The sequence below is a fragment of the Ranitomeya imitator genome, chromosome 2 (assembly GCF_032444005.1).
Source record: "Ranitomeya imitator isolate aRanImi1 chromosome 2, aRanImi1.pri, whole genome shotgun sequence".
NCBI classification, from domain to species: Eukaryota; Metazoa; Chordata; class Amphibia; order Anura; family Dendrobatidae; genus Ranitomeya; species Ranitomeya imitator.
The window spans coordinates 96,767,161-96,785,215 of NC_091283.1; positions in this window are offsets into that span (position 1 = coordinate 96,767,161).

Below are 18,055 nucleotides of genomic sequence, written 5' to 3' on the forward strand. Positions count from 1 at the left end.
GGGTATCGGCCGATACTTGCGGTATCGGAATTCTGATACCGAGATCCGATACTTTTGTGGTATCGGGTATCGGTATCGGATCAATAGGGATGTGTAAAATAAAGAATTAAAATAAAAAATATTGATATGCTCACCTCTCCGGCGGCCCCTGGACATCACGCTGGTAACCGGCCGACTTCCTTGTTTAAAATGAGCGCCTTCAGGACCTGCGAATGACGTCGCGGCTTCTGATTGGTCGCGTGCCACCCATGTGACCGGCACGCGACCAATCAGAAGCCGCGACGTCATTCTCATTCACAAAACTCCTAATTCTAGGAATTAAGGACCTGCGAATGACGTCGCGGCTTCTGATTGGTCGCGTGCCGGTCACATGGGCGGCACGCGACCAATCAGAAGCCGTGACGTCATTCGCAGGTCCTGAAGGCGCTCATTTTAAACAAAGAAGCCGGCCGGTTACCAGCGTGAAGTCCAGGGGCCGCCGGAGAGGTGAGCATATCAATATTTTTTATTTTAATTCTTTATTTTACACATCCCTATGGATCCCAGGGCCTGAAGGAGAGTTTCCTCTCCTTCAGACCCTGGGAACCATGAGAATACCTTCCGATACTTGATGTCCCATTGACTTGTATTGGTATCGGATATCGGTATAGGCGATATCTGATATTTTTTGGGTATCGGCCGATACTATCCGATACCGATACTTTCAAGTATCGGACGGTATCGCTCAACACTACTGGTGATATAAGGGGTGCTGAGGTAAGAAGAGGCTGCTCACACTGCTGTCCACATTGTTTATCTGACCTAATACTGGTGATATAAGGGGTGCTGAGGTAAGAAGAGGCTGCTCACACTGCTGTCCACATTGTTTATCTGACCTAATACTGGTGATATAAGGGGTGCTGAGGTAAGAAGAGGCTGCTCACACTGCTGTCCACATTGTTTATCTGACCTAATACTGGTGATATAAGGGGTGCTGAGGTAAGAAGAGGCTGCTCATACTGCTGCCCATGTTGTTTATTTCATCTAATATTGGAGATCTAAGGGGTGCTGACGTAAGAAGAGGCTGCTCACATTGCTGTCCACATTGTTTATCTGACCTAATACTGATGATATAAGGGGTGCTGAGGTAAGAAGAGGTTGCTCACACTGCTGTCCACATTGTTTATCTGACCTAATACTGGTTATATAAGGGGTACTGAGGTAAGAAGAGGCTGCTCATTCTGCTGTCCACATTGTTTATTTCATCTAATATTGGAGATCTAAGGGGTGCTGAGGTAAGAAGAGGCTGCTCACATTGCTGTCCACATTGTTTATCTGACCTAATACTGATGATATAAGGGGTGCTGAGGTAGGAAGAGGCTGCTCATACTGCTGCCAACATTGTTTATTTCATCTAATATTGGAGATCTAAGGGGTGCTGAGGTAAGAAGAAGCTGCTCACACTGCTGTCCACATTGTTTATCTGACCAAATACTGGTGATATAAGGGGTGCTGAGTTAAGAAGAGGCTGCTCATACTGTTGTCCACATTGTTTATTTCATCTAATATTGGAGATCTAAGGGGTGCTGAGGTAAGAAGAGGCTGCTCACATTGCTGTCCACATTGTTTTTCTGACCTAATACTGATGATATAAGGGGTGCTGAGGTAGTTAGAGGCTGCTCATACTGCTGTCCACATTGTTTATTTCATCTAATATTGGAGATCTAAGGGGTGCTGAGTTAAGAAGAGGCTGCTCACACTGCTGTCCACATTGTTTATGTGACCTAATACTGGTGATATAAGGGGTGCTGAGGTAAGAAGAGGCTGCTCACACTGCTCTCCACATTGTTTATGTGACCTAATACTGGTGATATAAGGGGTGCTGAGGTAAGAAGAGGCTGCTCACACTGCAGTCCACATTGTTTATCTGACCTAATATTGGAGATCTAAGGGGTGCTGAGGTAAGAAGAGGCTGCTCACACTGATGTCCACATTGTTTATGTGACCTAATACTGGTGATATAAGGGGTGCTGAGGTAAGAAGAGGCTGCTCACACTGCTCTCCACATTGTTTATGTGACCTAATACTGGTGATATAAGGGGTGCTGAGGTAAGAAGAGGCTGCTCACACTGCTGTCCACATTGTTTATCTGACCTAATATTGGAGATCTAAGGGGTGCTGAGGTAAGAAGAGGCTGCTCACACTGATGTCCACATTGTTTATCTGACCTAATACTGGTGATATAAGGGGTGCTGAGGTAAGAAGAGGCTGCTCATACTGCTGTCCACATTGTTTATTTCATCTAATATTGGAGATCTAAAGGGTGCTGAGGTAAGAAGAGGCTGCTCACACTGCTGTCCACATTGTTTATCTGACCTAATACTGGTGATATAAGGGGTGCTGAGGTAAGAAGAGGCTGCTCACACTGCTGTCCACATTGTTTATCTGACCTAATACTGGTGATTAGTGTTGAGCATTCCGATTCCGCAAGTATCGGGTATCGGCCGATACTTGCGGTATCGGAATTCTGATACCGAGATCCGATACTTTTGTGGTATCGGGTATCGGTATCGGATCAATAGGGATGTGTAAAATAAAGAATTAAAATAAAAAATATTGATATGCTCACCTCTCCGGCGGCCCCTGGACATCACGCTGGTAACCGGCCGGCTTCCTTGTTTAAAATGAGCGCCTTCAGGACCTGCGAATGACGTCGCGGCTTCTGATTGGTTGCGTGCCACCCATGTGACCGGCACGCGACCAATCAGAAGCCGCGACGTCATTCTCATTCACAAAACTCCTAATTCTAGGAATTAAGGACCTGCGAATGACGTCGCGGCTTCTGATTGGTCGCGTGCCGGTCACATGGGCGGCACGCGACCAATCAGAAGCCGTGACGTCATTCGCAGGTCCTGAAGGCGCTCATTTTAAACAAAGAAGCCGGCCGGTTACCAACGTGAAGTCCAGGGGCCGCCGGAGAGGTGAGCATATCAATATTTTTTATTTTAATTCTTTATTTTACACATCCCTATGGATCCCAGGGCCTGAAGGAGAGTTTCCTCTCCTTCAGACCCTGGGAACCATGAGAATACCTTCCGATACTTGATGTCCCATTGACTTGTATTGGTATCGGATATCGGTATAGGCGATATCTGATATTTTTCGGGTATCGGCCGATACTATCCGATACCGATACTTTCAAGTATCGGACGGTATCGCTCAACACTACTGGTGATATAAGGGGTGCTGAGGTAAGAAGAGGCTGCTCACACTGCTGTCCACATTGTTTATCTGACCTAATACTGGTGATATAAGGGGTGCTGAGGTAAGAAGAGGCTGCTCACACTGCTGTCCACATTGTTTATCTGACCTAATACTGGTGATATAAGGGGTGCTGAGGTAAGAAGAGGCTGCTCACACTGCTGTCCACATTGTTTATCTGACCTAATACTGGTGATATAAGGGGTGCTGAGGTAAGAAGAGGCTGCTCACACTGCTGTCCACATTGTTTATCTGACCTAATACTGGTGATATAAGGGGTGCTGAGGTAAGAAGAGGCTGCTCATACTGCTGCCCATGTTGTTTATTTCATCTAATATTGGAGATCTAAGGGGTGCTGACGTAAGAAGAGGCTGCTCACATTGCTGTCCACATTGTTTATCTGACCTAATACTGATGATATAAGGGGTGCTGAGGTAAGAAGAGGTTGCTCACACTGCTGTCCACATTGTTTATCTGACCTAATACTGGTTATATAAGGGGTACTGAGGTAAGAAGAGGCTGCTCATTCTGCTGTCCACATTGTTTATTTCATCTAATATTGGAGATCTAAGGGGTGCTGAGCTAAGAAGAGGCTGCTCACATTGCTGTCCACATTGTTTATCTGACCTAATACTGATGATATAAGGGGTGCTGAGGTAGGAAGAGGCTGCTCATACTGCTGCCAACATTGTTTATTTCATCTAATATTGGAGATCTAAGGGGTGCTGAGGTAAGAAGAAGCTGCTCACACTGCTGTCCACATTGTTTATCTGACCAAATACTGGTGATATAAGGGGTGCTGAGTTAAGAAGAGGCTGCTCATACTGTTGTCCACATTGTTTATTTCATCTAATATTGGAGATCTAAGGGGTGCTGAGGTAAGAAGAGGCTGCTCACATTGCTGTCCACATTGTTTTTCTGACCTAATACTGATGATATAAGGGGTGCTGAGGTAGTTAGAGGCTGCTCATACTGCTGTCCACATTGTTTATTTCATCTAATATTGGAGATCTAAGGGGTGCTGAGTTAAGAAGAGGCTGCTCACACTGCTGTCCACATTGTTTATGTGACCTAATACTGGTGATATAAGGGGTGCTGAGGTAAGAAGAGGCTGCTCACACTGCTCTCCACATTGTTTATGTGACCTAATACTGGTGATATAAGGGGTGCTGAGGTAAGAAGAGGCTGCTCACACTGCAGTCCACATTGTTTATCTGACCTAATATTGGAGATCTAAGGGGTGCTGAGGTAAGAAGAGGCTGCTCACACTGATGTCCACATTGTTTATCTGACCTAATACTGGTGATATAAGGGGTGCTGAGGTAAGAAGAGGCTGCTCATACTGCTGTCCACATTGTTTATTTCATCTAATATTGGAGATCTAAAGGGTGCTGAGGTAAGAAGAGGCTGCTCACACTGCTGTCCACATTGTTTATCTGACCTAATACTGGTGATATAAGGGGTGCTGAGGTAAGAAGAGGCTGCTCACACTGCTGTCCACATTGTTTATCTGACCTAATACTGGTGATATAAGGGGTGCTCAGGTAAGAAGCGGCTGCTCACACCGCTGTCCACATTGTTTATTTAATCTAATATTGGAGATCTAAGGGGTGCTGAGGTAAGAAGAGGCTGCTCACACTGCTGTCCACATTGTTTATCTGAACAAATACTGGTGATATAAGGGGTGCTGAGGTAAGAAGAGGCTGCTCACACTGCTGTCCACATTGTTTATCTGACCTAATACTGGTGATATAAGGGGTTTTCAGGTAAGAAGCTGCTGCTCAGACTGCTGTCCATCTTGCATTTCTGATCTAATACTGTAGATACTAGAGGTGTCGTGATAAGAAGAGGCCGTGACACTGCTTTCTATCATGTTTTTCTAAATGCTGAGTGGCTTCTATGACATAGGGATAACCTATATCACATACAGTCAAGCTGTCTCCAGATCATGTCAGCAGGGATTACTACTGCACATGCTACAGACACCTGTCCTATTAACATTCTTAGTCCGGTTTCTGGTAATATAATAAGTTCGCAACCAACCATTTCAATGTACTATAACAAAAATTAGTATAATTTTCATATTAAAGGTATTTAAAAAATTCTTAAAAATTATGTTTCCTTTCTTTAATTTTTAGAATATAAAATAATTTGTTCAAATGTGGTTTTAACTGGACAACCTCTTAAAAAATCTCCACTCGTAGTGTTAGTTATGAAGTTGATGAAATTATTATACAATATGATGGTACTACATGCTGATGCATTGATAGTATTACAATAAAAGTAAACTGGGCATGTTGAAGGTGGAACACATTCAATTCATATGTCTCTGTAAGTATCCAGTGTCCATTGCCAAGTCTAACACATTTCATCAGACCTCACACCCCACCACTGCAGTTACTGGGCTTAGCCAATGGACACCAAATTCTAACACCGACTAACGGTGCATAAAGTCAATAATGGCCTTTATCCCAGCGAACATGACTACAATCTACAACACAGAAAAAGGTAATTCAGCCTTGAGTATTTTGAAAGAGGCTTGAAATTTTTTTCTCATAAGTGAAAACGTCCTTCAAGTGAATTAAAGAAACGATAAAAGACGAGAGAACAGAGGCTCTGGCTTTAATTATATCAATATAGACTCTATAAGAAATAGCACAAAACATATTTTATGTTCTGTTCATTGTATTTCTAGTGGAGTTTAAAGCCTCAGGGCTTCTTTTTGGGAAGTGGCTGTGACAATATTTTATTCTGTTAGCAATAGTAGGCTCATTCCCTTTCATCTAAATCATTAGCAGGTTTTACTTTGGAGTAAAAGGTCTTTACTCACATTATGCAAGTTTAAGATATCGCTTGATAACCAGACCTAACCGTCTGCAAAAATATCGCTCAGCCCAGGTCATGCGACCCACTGTGCTGGTACAAAGCGTTATAATAATTTGCATGTACAAAGCATATTTTATCTGCATTGCATTTGAAGGGCTAAATCTTTCAGCACAACTGCAAGTGTAATCACTGTAGAGGTGAGATGGATCAACAGCTGCTATATCTAGAACGCGTCAGAACAGATGGTTATGTAGACTTTTAAATAAGCGCAGACAATAAGGTGTGACCCATTCTACTGATTGAAATGTAAACCTACTATCATCCCGAAATGGTTTTTACAAGCACAGATTTGTATGAAGAAGAGGTCCATTGTAGATTATAAGAACGTGATCAGCAATATTAGCTGTATCTTTATGGATAGGTTCAATAGAAAGTATTACTAAAGATACAGTATGTGTGAGAAAAGGCAGTTTGTAAGTGGAGTGATTCACAGAGAATTGTCTAAGCATGACTAATGCCCTACCGCTTTGTAGAAAAATATATTCGCAAACTGTTTGGAGCCAGTGAGGTCAAACCACACAGAACCATGACCTTGGATGGAATGCCTAACCACAGACCATATGAAAAATGGAATACTGCCTTGTCATAGTTATTGGGCTGTGCTGCATAACTTTTTTTATTTCATGCAATGTGTACGTGAAATGTAATTATGTAGGATGCAAATTGTGAGCAGTGGGTCCGTATAATAGTTAAAGGCATCAATAGGATAGGTGACTGATGACTTTTCGATTGGTGACGATTTGAATGCTAGGACACACACTGATCTACCAAACATGGAACTTTTGTCTCAGTTAGAATGGAGCATCAATGTGCCGCATGACTCGATTGCCGCCTTATTCATTTCCAAATGGGGCGGCCAAACACACTGCTCGACTTTATGCGGCAGCTCCATAGAGAATGTGGATAGGCAATAACTTATTTTTAATGCAAAAGCCCATTAAGGTCACAGAACACATGTGCAAATGCCATATTTATGCACACAATTGGTTCTGTTTTAGGTGGGTGTGGAGTATTTAAGGAGGTTGCTAGTGCGCTTAATTGTCATTAATAGCTAGGCAGCAAGTAACATGGGGCAATGTGCAACTCGGCTAATAGCTCTTGAGATAGAGCTGGATGTTGGAACTATTGTGGGCTACTTCCCAAGCCCTGAAATCTGCTCTGTTCTGCTGTATTCATTGGACCATAGGGATAGGATGCTCCTAAATAGAAATGACAGATTGGGCAATGACATGGAAAAATGTCCACACCAAATTTGTGACTTCCTGTCAGTAGTTGTTGACTAGACAAGTCTACCTGACTTGTTACTGCCTGTTGCCGATCTATAGTGGCCAAAGAACGGCTTGTAATTTTAAGTAATGCTTTTACATGAGATACTGAAGGCAATGGTGAACTAAATTGATGATCTCTATTGTGGATTTAGATAATGAGGTTCTACTGTGACTTGAACCACAAGTTCTGCTGTGACCTATATAAGTGATTAACAAAGCAGACTATTACTAGTGAGAATGAAGCTGTGGACTATGCCAAGTGTGATATATATGAATACTAAACTTGTAGATTGTTACAACCAAGCTATGTGTCTCAGTCTTAGAGTGTAACCACTATGGTATGTCTTGTATCATCATTGTTGTGAAACTGCCAAGCCTGGTGCCACAATACAATCACTAAGCTAGTTCCCTTTTTGAGAGACTGTAACTGCTATTCTGAAGTGCTTCAAGTGAAATAATATCTGTTTTAGGTTATCTCTCCCATGTCTATATGTATAAGTGTGCCATCTTTGAGTTAGGAGCAGTTTTTTGGGTCAATGACTACACTCTTAGACTTCAAGGAGATAGCAGTTTCCAAAGTCAAGAACTGGGTTGTTCACTACTAGAGAGGAGGCCTCTATTGCCTCAATGATCTTACTACCACCTATCCTCATTGCAAAACTGAATGTTCCAAAGTATTACAAGAAAGACACCTGAAAGACTAGGCTGATTGTTTTATTGGGACCACCACCAAACTCTATCAAGTAGCCTTAGTGTACCAAGCTGAACGTACCCTATTTATGTTAAAGGGCAATATACGACAATCAGTAAGCAGCACACAACCCTTTAAGATAGATTAGAGAACATTATATGGAGACATCATAACCATCAATGACATAGTTAGTTCTAAAATCAGGCTATGGCCGGGGTCACACTTGTGAGTGCAATGCGAGAAACTCGCACGAGTCTTTCGCATCAATACCCGGCTCTGCCACCGGCACTCGAGACCGGAGCGTGTGGCTGCATGAATTTCTATGCAGCTGAACACTCCATTCCTGAGTGCCAGTGGCAGTGCCGGGTATTGCTGTGAGAGACTCATGCGAGTTTCTCGCATTGCACTTGCAAGTGTGACCCCGGCCTAAGAAGGAGGACGTGACAGTGCAAAAATGGTGATCCTCCAGTGACTTAAGAAGAGACTGATTAAAGAAGACCCTGAGGAGAGTGTCAAGGACTCAGACCAATTATTCTTGATCTTAGAGGAATCAACTTCAAGGCAAGGCTTTAACTAATGTACAAATGGGAGTTCATAATCAGTGACTGAAAGCTATCTCTCTATGCACATATATACAGTGAAAAAATAGCCAAACAGTGTGTAGTGCCTCCCTCTGGACTTCTGTGTTCAGAACTATCAAAGATTTCAACATATTAAATGCACATTAGATAGAATATTTTCCTAGAAGTCTATATACCATAGCTCAGCTTCTCCTATTCCATAACATTCTGCTTAGAAATTGTGCTACAATTCCAAAAAAGTTGAGACCATGTAAAATGCATAGAAAATAAGAATGCAATAATCTGGAAATCTCTTATACGCATATTTTATTCACAACAGAACATAGAAGAAAGATCAAAAGGTGACAGTTTTGCATTTTTCCATTTCAGTTGTAAAAAATTAACTCCTTTTGAAACTGGTGGCAGGAACGCATATCCAAAAAGTTGGGACAGGGTTAATAAAAGGCTGGAAAGTAAGTGATACTAATGAAGAACAGCTGAAAGCTCAATTTTGAACTAAGTCACATGACTGTATATAAAAAAAATCATGTTAGAGAGGCAGAGTCTCTCAGAAGCAAAGATGGTCAGAAATTCAGCATTCTGCATCTAAAAATTGTAAAAACCTTTCAGAAAAATGTTCCTCGTTGCAAATTTGCTAAGTTTTTGAATATCTCATCATACACTGAACATAATATCATAAAAATGTTCAGAGATTCTTGAGAAATCAAAGTGCAAGACTGATTGTCAATATTGGATGTTTATGATCTATAGGCACTCAGACAGCACTGCATTAAAACAGGCATGGTTCAGTCATCAAAAAAACGATGAAGAATCCAGCTCAACAAGATCGTGAAAAAACTTTTCTTTATTCACTTAGAAAATGTGATCGGTGGAGGATAAAAACATCAGCAATAACAAAGAATAAAATGCGATATCAACGCGTTTCTGGTGACCAAGCACCCTTAGTCATGAATGATAACTGATAACATGATTCAGTCATGCAAATCACTACATCGGTTGATAAATACTTTTAGAAATCATTGGCAGTGAACACAGTTATTTGTGCAATCCAAAAATGCAAGATAAAGCTCTATCATGCAAAGAAGAAGCAATGCAATCCAGAATCATTGTAGTCTTTTCTGGACCAAAGCTCATTTAAAGTGAACAAAGCAAAATTGAAAACTATTTAGTGGTCAGATAAGTCAAAGTTTGAAATTCTTTATTGAAATGGTGTCCTGAGGACTCAAGAGGAGAGGAACCATCCAGCTTCTTATCAGTGCACAGTTCAAAATCCTACATGTCTGATGATATATTATGGTATTAGTGCCTATGGCATGGGCAGCTTACACTTCTTGAAGGGCACTATCAATGCTCAGCATTATATATAGGCTTTCAAACGACATATGCTCCCATCCAGACAACGTCTATTTCAGGGAAGGCTTTGGATATTTCATCAAGATGATGATAAACCACATACTGCATCCATCACAACAGCATAGACTTGCAGAAGAAGAGTTTGAGTGATGAACTGGGTGGCTGCAGCGCCTGTTGCTCAGCCCCAGCAATAAAAAATATTTAACGCATTATGAAACTAAAAATCTGGCAAAGACTCCTGATTGTTGAGCAGCTAGAATCAGACAATAATGGGACAACATTCCTCTTTCAAAACGTCAGCAATTGGTCTCTTCACTCTCCAGACATTAATATACTGTTGTAAAAAGATGAGTTGGTCGCTATATAATGGTAGACATGACCCTGCCCCAACTTCTTGAAGAAGTGTTGCTGCCATGAAATAGAAAAATGTCTAACTTTCAACCTCTGATCTGTATTCAGTTGTGAATGAAATATTACTAGAAGAGACTTCCATTCTTTTTTTCAGTACGTTTTACACAGCGTCCCAACTATTTTGGAAGGTTCCAGGTTACAGCTTTAAAGCTTACCGTCATTTTAAAGTAAGTAAAATACCTTAAACAGGAAAAATTCAAATAAGTGGAAAATGCTGATCCTTTCTAGTTCCTTTTTAAGTCTTTTATTTAAGAACATTGAGCCCTTCTTAATGGAGATGAATTGCACACTTGCACATTTTCACATACTTTAAAGGCTGTAGACTTATATCAGAGCACATTACAGAACATCAGGTAACTGTTCTGTTAAAGGGAACCTGTCACCTGAATTTGGCAGGACCAGTTTTGGGTCATAAGGGCGGAGTTTTCGGGTGTTTGATTCACCCTTTCCTTACCCGCTGGCTGCATGCTGGCCGCAATATTGGATTGAAGTTCATTCTCTGTCTTCCGTAGTACATGCCTGCGCAAGGCAATCTTGCCTTGCGCAGGCATGTACTACGGAGGACAGAGAATGAACTGCAATCCAATATTTCAGCCAGCATGCAGCCAGCAGGTAAGGAAAGGGTGAATCAAACACCCAAAAACTCCGCCCATATGACCCAAAACCAGTCCCGCCAAATTCAGGTGACAGGTTCCCTTTAAAGGACATATGTTTAGATCACGGTACATAAACATACAGTACATATCATGTATGCTTGTGGCTGTCCAATTCTTTACACTGCAGTGCAGCAACAGCAACATTTCCAAGTTTTACAACTGGGATCCACAGTTTCATTAATTGTGTTTAAGTTCCTAGATGCTACATTTTCTCTCATTTTGTTGCTGCAGAGTGTCTGTAGTTCTTTATCTGCCTGAGTGTTTTGCAAAAAAGTTTTAACTCTTTCACTAGTTCTGCTTCAGCCAGGTCTCTCAGTTCTCCTTGTCCCTTCTCTCAGTGTTAGAGATAACAGTAGTGAGCTCTAAGGAGTTGGACATGGATCTACAAGGTTTGGAAAGAGGAGAATTTCTGTACAGTCTAAGGGAAGGCAGAAAAAAACAGATTATAGAAAATAAAGAAAGTACATGAAGAAGAAATAAGTATAAGATTGACATTGTGCCGATATATGAGCTGATGAAGACGTCAACATTCTGGATAAACACAAAATAAACACAAACCTCACATCCAGCCTATATTATTCAGAATAGTCACAGAATATACTTCCTAAACGTGTATCTAACTGCATATTAGGGGTGCTGAAAATGAATGAGGTAATGTTCTCCTTATTGAAATGGGTGTGCCGCTGGCGAACATGCTTGCATGTAAGTGTTTGTTAGAAATAGCTATTAGAGATGGGCGAACCCAAACAGTTTTAAAGTTCAGCGTCTGTACTGAACATGTACTGTTCGGGCACAGACACTGAATACAGACTTCACCAAGTAGTCGGGGTTACTGTTCAGATTTTACCACCGATCAGAAGATATGTTGTGCACATGACAGTATGGCAATCACTGGATGTTCGGGGCCCCCAAGTGAATAGGGTCTGGGTCCAGGTTCAGGTCTGGTTACTGTCCTGGTACCCGAACTCGAACTTTTTGTAACTATTCGGTCGAACCCAACGGACCTGAACATCCAGATGTCCACCCATCTCTTATAGCTATGAACCAAATGAGCATTCGGACGATTTTAACAGGAAATAAACTAAATTGAGCATAAGAAAACCAAATAAGAGAATTTAATTTTACTGGAGAACATTAGAAATATTTTACTTATTTAATTAGTGTAATTAGAGTTAAAGGGGTTGGAAAAAAGTGATGGAAAAAACAATCCTGCTTCTGTCCAGTGCAACACCTGTTCACAGATTATAGAAAGAATTGAAAGCTAGCACTCAATCAACTAAAGTTCACGGTGCCAGTGAATGGGATACTCGATCCCACAAGTCATAAAGTCAAAGTAATCACTGCACTCGTATATTATCAAATTGCAAAAAGTTTATTAAAGGGAACCTGTCACCTGAATTTGGCGGGACCAGTTTTGGGTCATATGGGCGGAGTTTTCGGGTGTTTGATTCACCCTTTCCTTACCCGCTGGCTGCATGCTGGCTGCAATATTGGATTGAAGTTCATTCTCTGTCCTCCGTAGTACACGCCTGCGCAAGGCAAGATTGCAGACTGTGCAGGCGTGTACTATGGAGGACAGAGAATGAACTTCAATCCAATATTGCAGCCAGCATGCAGCCAGCGGGTAAGGAAAGGGTGAATCAAACACCCGAAAACTCCGCCCATATGACCCAAAACTGGTCCCGCCAAATTCAGGTGACAGGTGCCCTTTAAATTTGAATTCGTGAAAAAGAGGTACTTGGCGAATTCGCCAAGTACCTCTTTTTCACGAATTCAAATTTAATAAACTTTTTGCAATTTGATAATATACGAGTGCAGTGATTACTTTGACTTTATGTTCACAGATTATGTCTGGTATTGTAGCTCAGTTCTACTGAAATGAGTATGGCTGAGATGCAATACTGCACACATAGTTACATAGTTACATAGTTATTAAGGTTGAAGGAAGACTTTAAGTCCATCTAGTTCAACCCATAGCCTAACCTAACATGCCCTAACATGTTGATCCAGAGGAAGGCAAAAAAAACCCATGTGGCAAGAGTAAGCTCCACATTGGGGAAAAAAAATTCCTTCCCGACTCCACATACGGCAATCAGACTAGTTCCCTGGATCAACACCCTATCAAGGAATCTAGTGTATGTACCCTGTAACATTATACTTTTCCAAAAAGGTATCCAGTCCCCTCTTAAATTTAAGTAATGAATCACTCATTATAACATCATACGGCAGAGAGTTCCATAGTCTCACTGCTCTTACAGACGTAGAGGATGCCCCCTTGTCCCGGTTTCAGGTCTATGATTAAAAAGATCATCAGAAAGGTCTTTGTACTGTCCCCTCATATATTTATACATTAACATAAGATCACCCTTTGGTCTTCGTTTTTCCAAACTAAATAGCCCCAAGTGTAATAACCTATCTTGGTATTGCAGACTCCCCAGTCCTCTAATAACCTTGGTCGCTCTTCTCTGCCCCCGCTCTAGGTAGCTCTTTCTTATACACCGGAGACCAGAACTGTGCACAGTAATCTAAGTGTGGTCGAACTAGTGACTTGTATAGAGGTAAAATTATGTTCTCCTCATGAGCATCTATGCCTCTTTTAATGCATCCCATTATTTTATTTGCCTTTGTAGCAGCTGCCTGACACTGGCCACTGAATATGAGTTTGTCATCCACCCATACACCCAGGTCTTTTTCATTGACGGTTTTGCCCAGAGTTTTAGAATTAAGCACATAATTATACATCTTATTACTTCTACCCAAGTGCATGACCTTACATTTATCCCCATTAAAGCTCATTTGCCATTTATCAGCCCAAGCTTCTAGTTTACATAAATCATCCTGTAATATAAAATTGTCCTCCTCTGTATTGATTACCCTGCAGAGTTTAGTGTCATCTGCAAATATTGAAATTCTACTCTGAATGCCCTCTACAAGGTCATTAATAAATATGTTAAAAAGAAGAGGGCCCAATACTGACCCCTGTGGTACCCCACTGCTAACCGCTACCCAGTCCGAGTGTGCTCCATTAATAAACACCCTTTGTTTCCTATCCCTGAGCCAGCTCTCAACCCACTTGCACATATTTTCCCCTATCCCCATTATTCTCATTTTATGTATCAACCTTTTGTGTGGCACCGTATCAAAAGCTTTTGAAAAGTCCATATACACTACATCCACTGGGTTCCCTAGGTCCAATCCGGAACTTACCTCTTCATAGAAACTGATCAAATTAGTCTGACATGAACGGTCCCTAGTAAACCTGTGCTCATACTGGGTCATGAGGTTATTCCTCTTCAGATACTCCAGTATAGCATCCCTTAGAATGCCCTCCAGGATTTTACCCACAGTAGAGGTTAAGCTTACTGGCCTATAATTTCCGAGTTCAGTTTTTGTCCCCTTTTTGAATATTGGCACCACATTTGCTATACACCAGTCCTGTGGTACAGACCCTGTTATTATGGAGTCTTTAAAGATTAAAAATAATGGTCTATGCAATACGGAAAGGTGAGGTACTGTGCTTAGAAGTAGTGCCCATGTTTTTATAAACCTGTGTAACCCCTTACTGAAAACCACACAGGTGGTGGTAGTAATACTGGACCCTGATAAATATGGTCAGTACACATTTAGAACCTTGCAAGTTTTTTGCCAATAATTGACGTTCGTGTATGGATTGAATAGAATCATTTCAGGATAACAGAGTATCAGTAGCTTTATCAAGCTCTATATTATTCAGAGAGCCAAAAATATTGATCAATTCAACTCATGTTTTATTTTACACTATTCTAAACTTTTGATTAAAAAATCTCAAAGGGCTAAACAACCCCATTAAGACCTCATTCATAACTCCATTATGCCTCAGGATAAGTTTGTATGCAGTTGTAATAGAGGTTGTATATGGCTGTATGCAGATGTAATAAAGGTTGTATATGCTGTATGGAGTTGTAATAAATAGTGATGGGTGAGCACTAAAATGCTCGGGTGCTCGTTGCTCGGGTCGAGCAAATTGGAATATTTGGGTACTCGGCCAGAACAACGATCCCAATGTAAGTCTATGGGAGACCCGAGTATTTTTACCGTGATCCCCCGGGGATCCTTTTAAGGTCTAAAAACATCTGAAAATGATGGAAACACTGCTCAAATGACACAGGAACATCATGGGGATCGTCCCTGTAAGCATTCCTGACTCCTAGTTCACAGCTTTAATAATTTTTTTCCAAGATTCATGCCATTTTTCCCGGTGCCACAAAAAAACACATGAAAACGAAACCAAAACACCTTTTGCTTCGAAATATGTCAAGGTACATCGTTTGCAGGTTAATGATTTGCCTGTAAGGCCAAATATTTAACCCGAGACTAAAAATTTCCTCTCCCACTTAGGTTTAGTTCAGACGCAGCGTTTTTGAAGCGTTTTTCAACTTTAACATTGCATTCAACCACTAACAAATGCATTCACTGGGAAATGTCATTGTAACATTTAACACCCCTAGCTGGCCATGTAGTGTGTGACACATAAGCAGACCCATCTTGTTTCATTTACGAAGGAGGGACTCTTAAAGTCACAGAGCCTATTTTTACTGGTGCATCAGGCGACATTAATCTTCTTAATGGGCTATTATGAAACAGTGGGTCTCCTAAGCTGTTGTAGCCTATGCTGTGACTGGATGGGCTGCCAAGAATTACGACGCACCACAATACACAATACCCCTGTCATAAGATGTCCAGGGGGGATGCCTGAAAAACTGTTGCATTGAATTCCAGGCCTGCCCTGCTACCAATTCATATGCACCCAAATAAGCCTTTGAACCCATATAGTGGATGGGCCCATGAAAATTCACTTCACAATATGCAATTTGTGCTCCATACTTCTTTGTTTTATACATTGGCGGTGGAGCGCCCCCAAGGGCTATGGGGAACTCGGTACCGGGCCCTCTTCTGTACTCAGTGGGGATGTCACGGTGGCTGGCCCGGTCCATGGCCCTCGGGAGATCCGTTGATGAAATGGTGGGAAAGGTCTTTAAAGGGACAGTGTTCATGACGCCACCTGTGGTATTCGGTCAGGGTGACCGACGCTGCTTAGGGGTCCGCTGAGGTGATGTTATGGCAGCTAGATGGTATACCTTCCCACAGGTGAAGCATATCCCCAGGGCTTCCCAGAGTGTAGGTAGTAGATGGTGAATGATGTGAGGCACAGTGAATAACGAGGACACAAGGGTGCAGTCTCTCTACCTTTACTGAAGGATTCAGCATCCACAGTCCAGGGCACCAGACCACAGGGTAGGCAGAGTCCAGCCAGTCCGAAGGCACATCCAGAGTCCCCTTATCCAGGTGGAATTCAGTAGCCTTCCTACTAGCGCCTGTGTGTTGTAGTACCTCCCTGCTGAGCAACTCAGTAAGGTCCTCACAACTCTTGTAGATGTTCTAGATGTTATCTCTTCCTCTCTGTTCCCCAGATGGTGTAGATAGGACAAACCCGTATGACTGATGGCCTGAGGCTTGTTTATAGGGACCCTAGAGATGCCCCGACCCCCACAATTTGCCACCGTGTCTTCTTAGGTATTTAAGGTCGGGCAACCAACTTGGAATTGACTGTCCTGCCGGTCTCTGAAGTAAAGCTCAGAGTCTATTACTCCCTCGGTGTTCCGGCCACTGGCAACGCGCCTCAGAAGGAGGCAGCCTCTCTCAGGGCAGAACTCCTTCTGGTTTTCTCCTTGTGCTATGACTTCGTGTCTCACTTTCTACAATACAATTGCTTTCTCGTCCTTCCTTAGAATGCTGCCGCATGGGTCGCAGGCGCAGCTCCGTGACTTTCTGTCTCGTGCTAGGCCTCCGACAGGATCCCACCCCTGTCTGGGGCCCTCTGTCTGCAGCTTTGTCGTGTTCCTCCTTTCCCGCTGTCTGCCTGACAGGTGTTGCCTGGGCCAAGCTCAGTCAGCTTCTGACTAACTTTCTATCCAACCCACCAGTTTTACCCTAATGTGAGGAGTGGCCTTGTACAGGGGTCATTCTTACAGGGAGAGTGCAGGGCATGATTTTTGCTCAGGGGTAGCTGTGGACTGCCCTTGTAAGGGCGGGAGTTTGGGGATATAGGCTTATGGTTAGCCCTGTTAGGGATCGACAGGGTATTGTCTCCTTACATCGCTGCTTCATGGATTTTTCCTTCTCAGCGAACCATGGGCTACACTGACCTGAGTCACGGCAATTGGTGAGATCATTCCTGTTTTAAATATTGGTACTGTATATGATTTCTACCGTATTTGTCTTACCCCCCTCCCGCGCATTTATTTTTCTGATACCTGCCAATACCTATACACACAAGGTTACCTGGCTGAACATTTTTTGCATTTACGTGCTTTTGTCATTCACTAGAGGTATCTTGAGAATGTGGGGCAGTATATTTTACAATTTATTATGACTGTCCTCACTATTAGTCTATATTGGTATCACCCATAAGTGATGTCTTACCTGACAGGTTACATCATTTAATACCATTATATTTTCGTTTGTTTTGGGGTGACATTATTTGTTGTTTTTGAGTATTTTACTTCGTACCTAATAAAGGTTATGTTTTAATTCCTACTATAGCTGTGTTCCTATTACATTGGTGGGATTCTGTCGGATTTTTCTAAATAGACTGATTTAGTTTTGCTTTTTTCACACTTGTACAGGGGTCCCCAACTCCAGTCCTCAAGGCCCACCAACAGGTCATGTTTTCAGGATTTCCTTTGCATTGCACAGGTGATGCAATTATTACCTGGGCAAGACTAAGGAAATCCTGAAAACATGACATGTTGGTGGGCCTTGAGGACTGGAGTTGAGGACCCCTGGCCTAGTAGATAGAACCTTTGCTCCCCCTGGTGGACTGGAGTGTGAAGTGTGGTGTATGGTTTGTGACACCTGGCAGGGTGGACTCCTTTAGTGCCATCAGACGTAATATCACTCTCCCTGGTGGATGAATAACATTACTGCAAC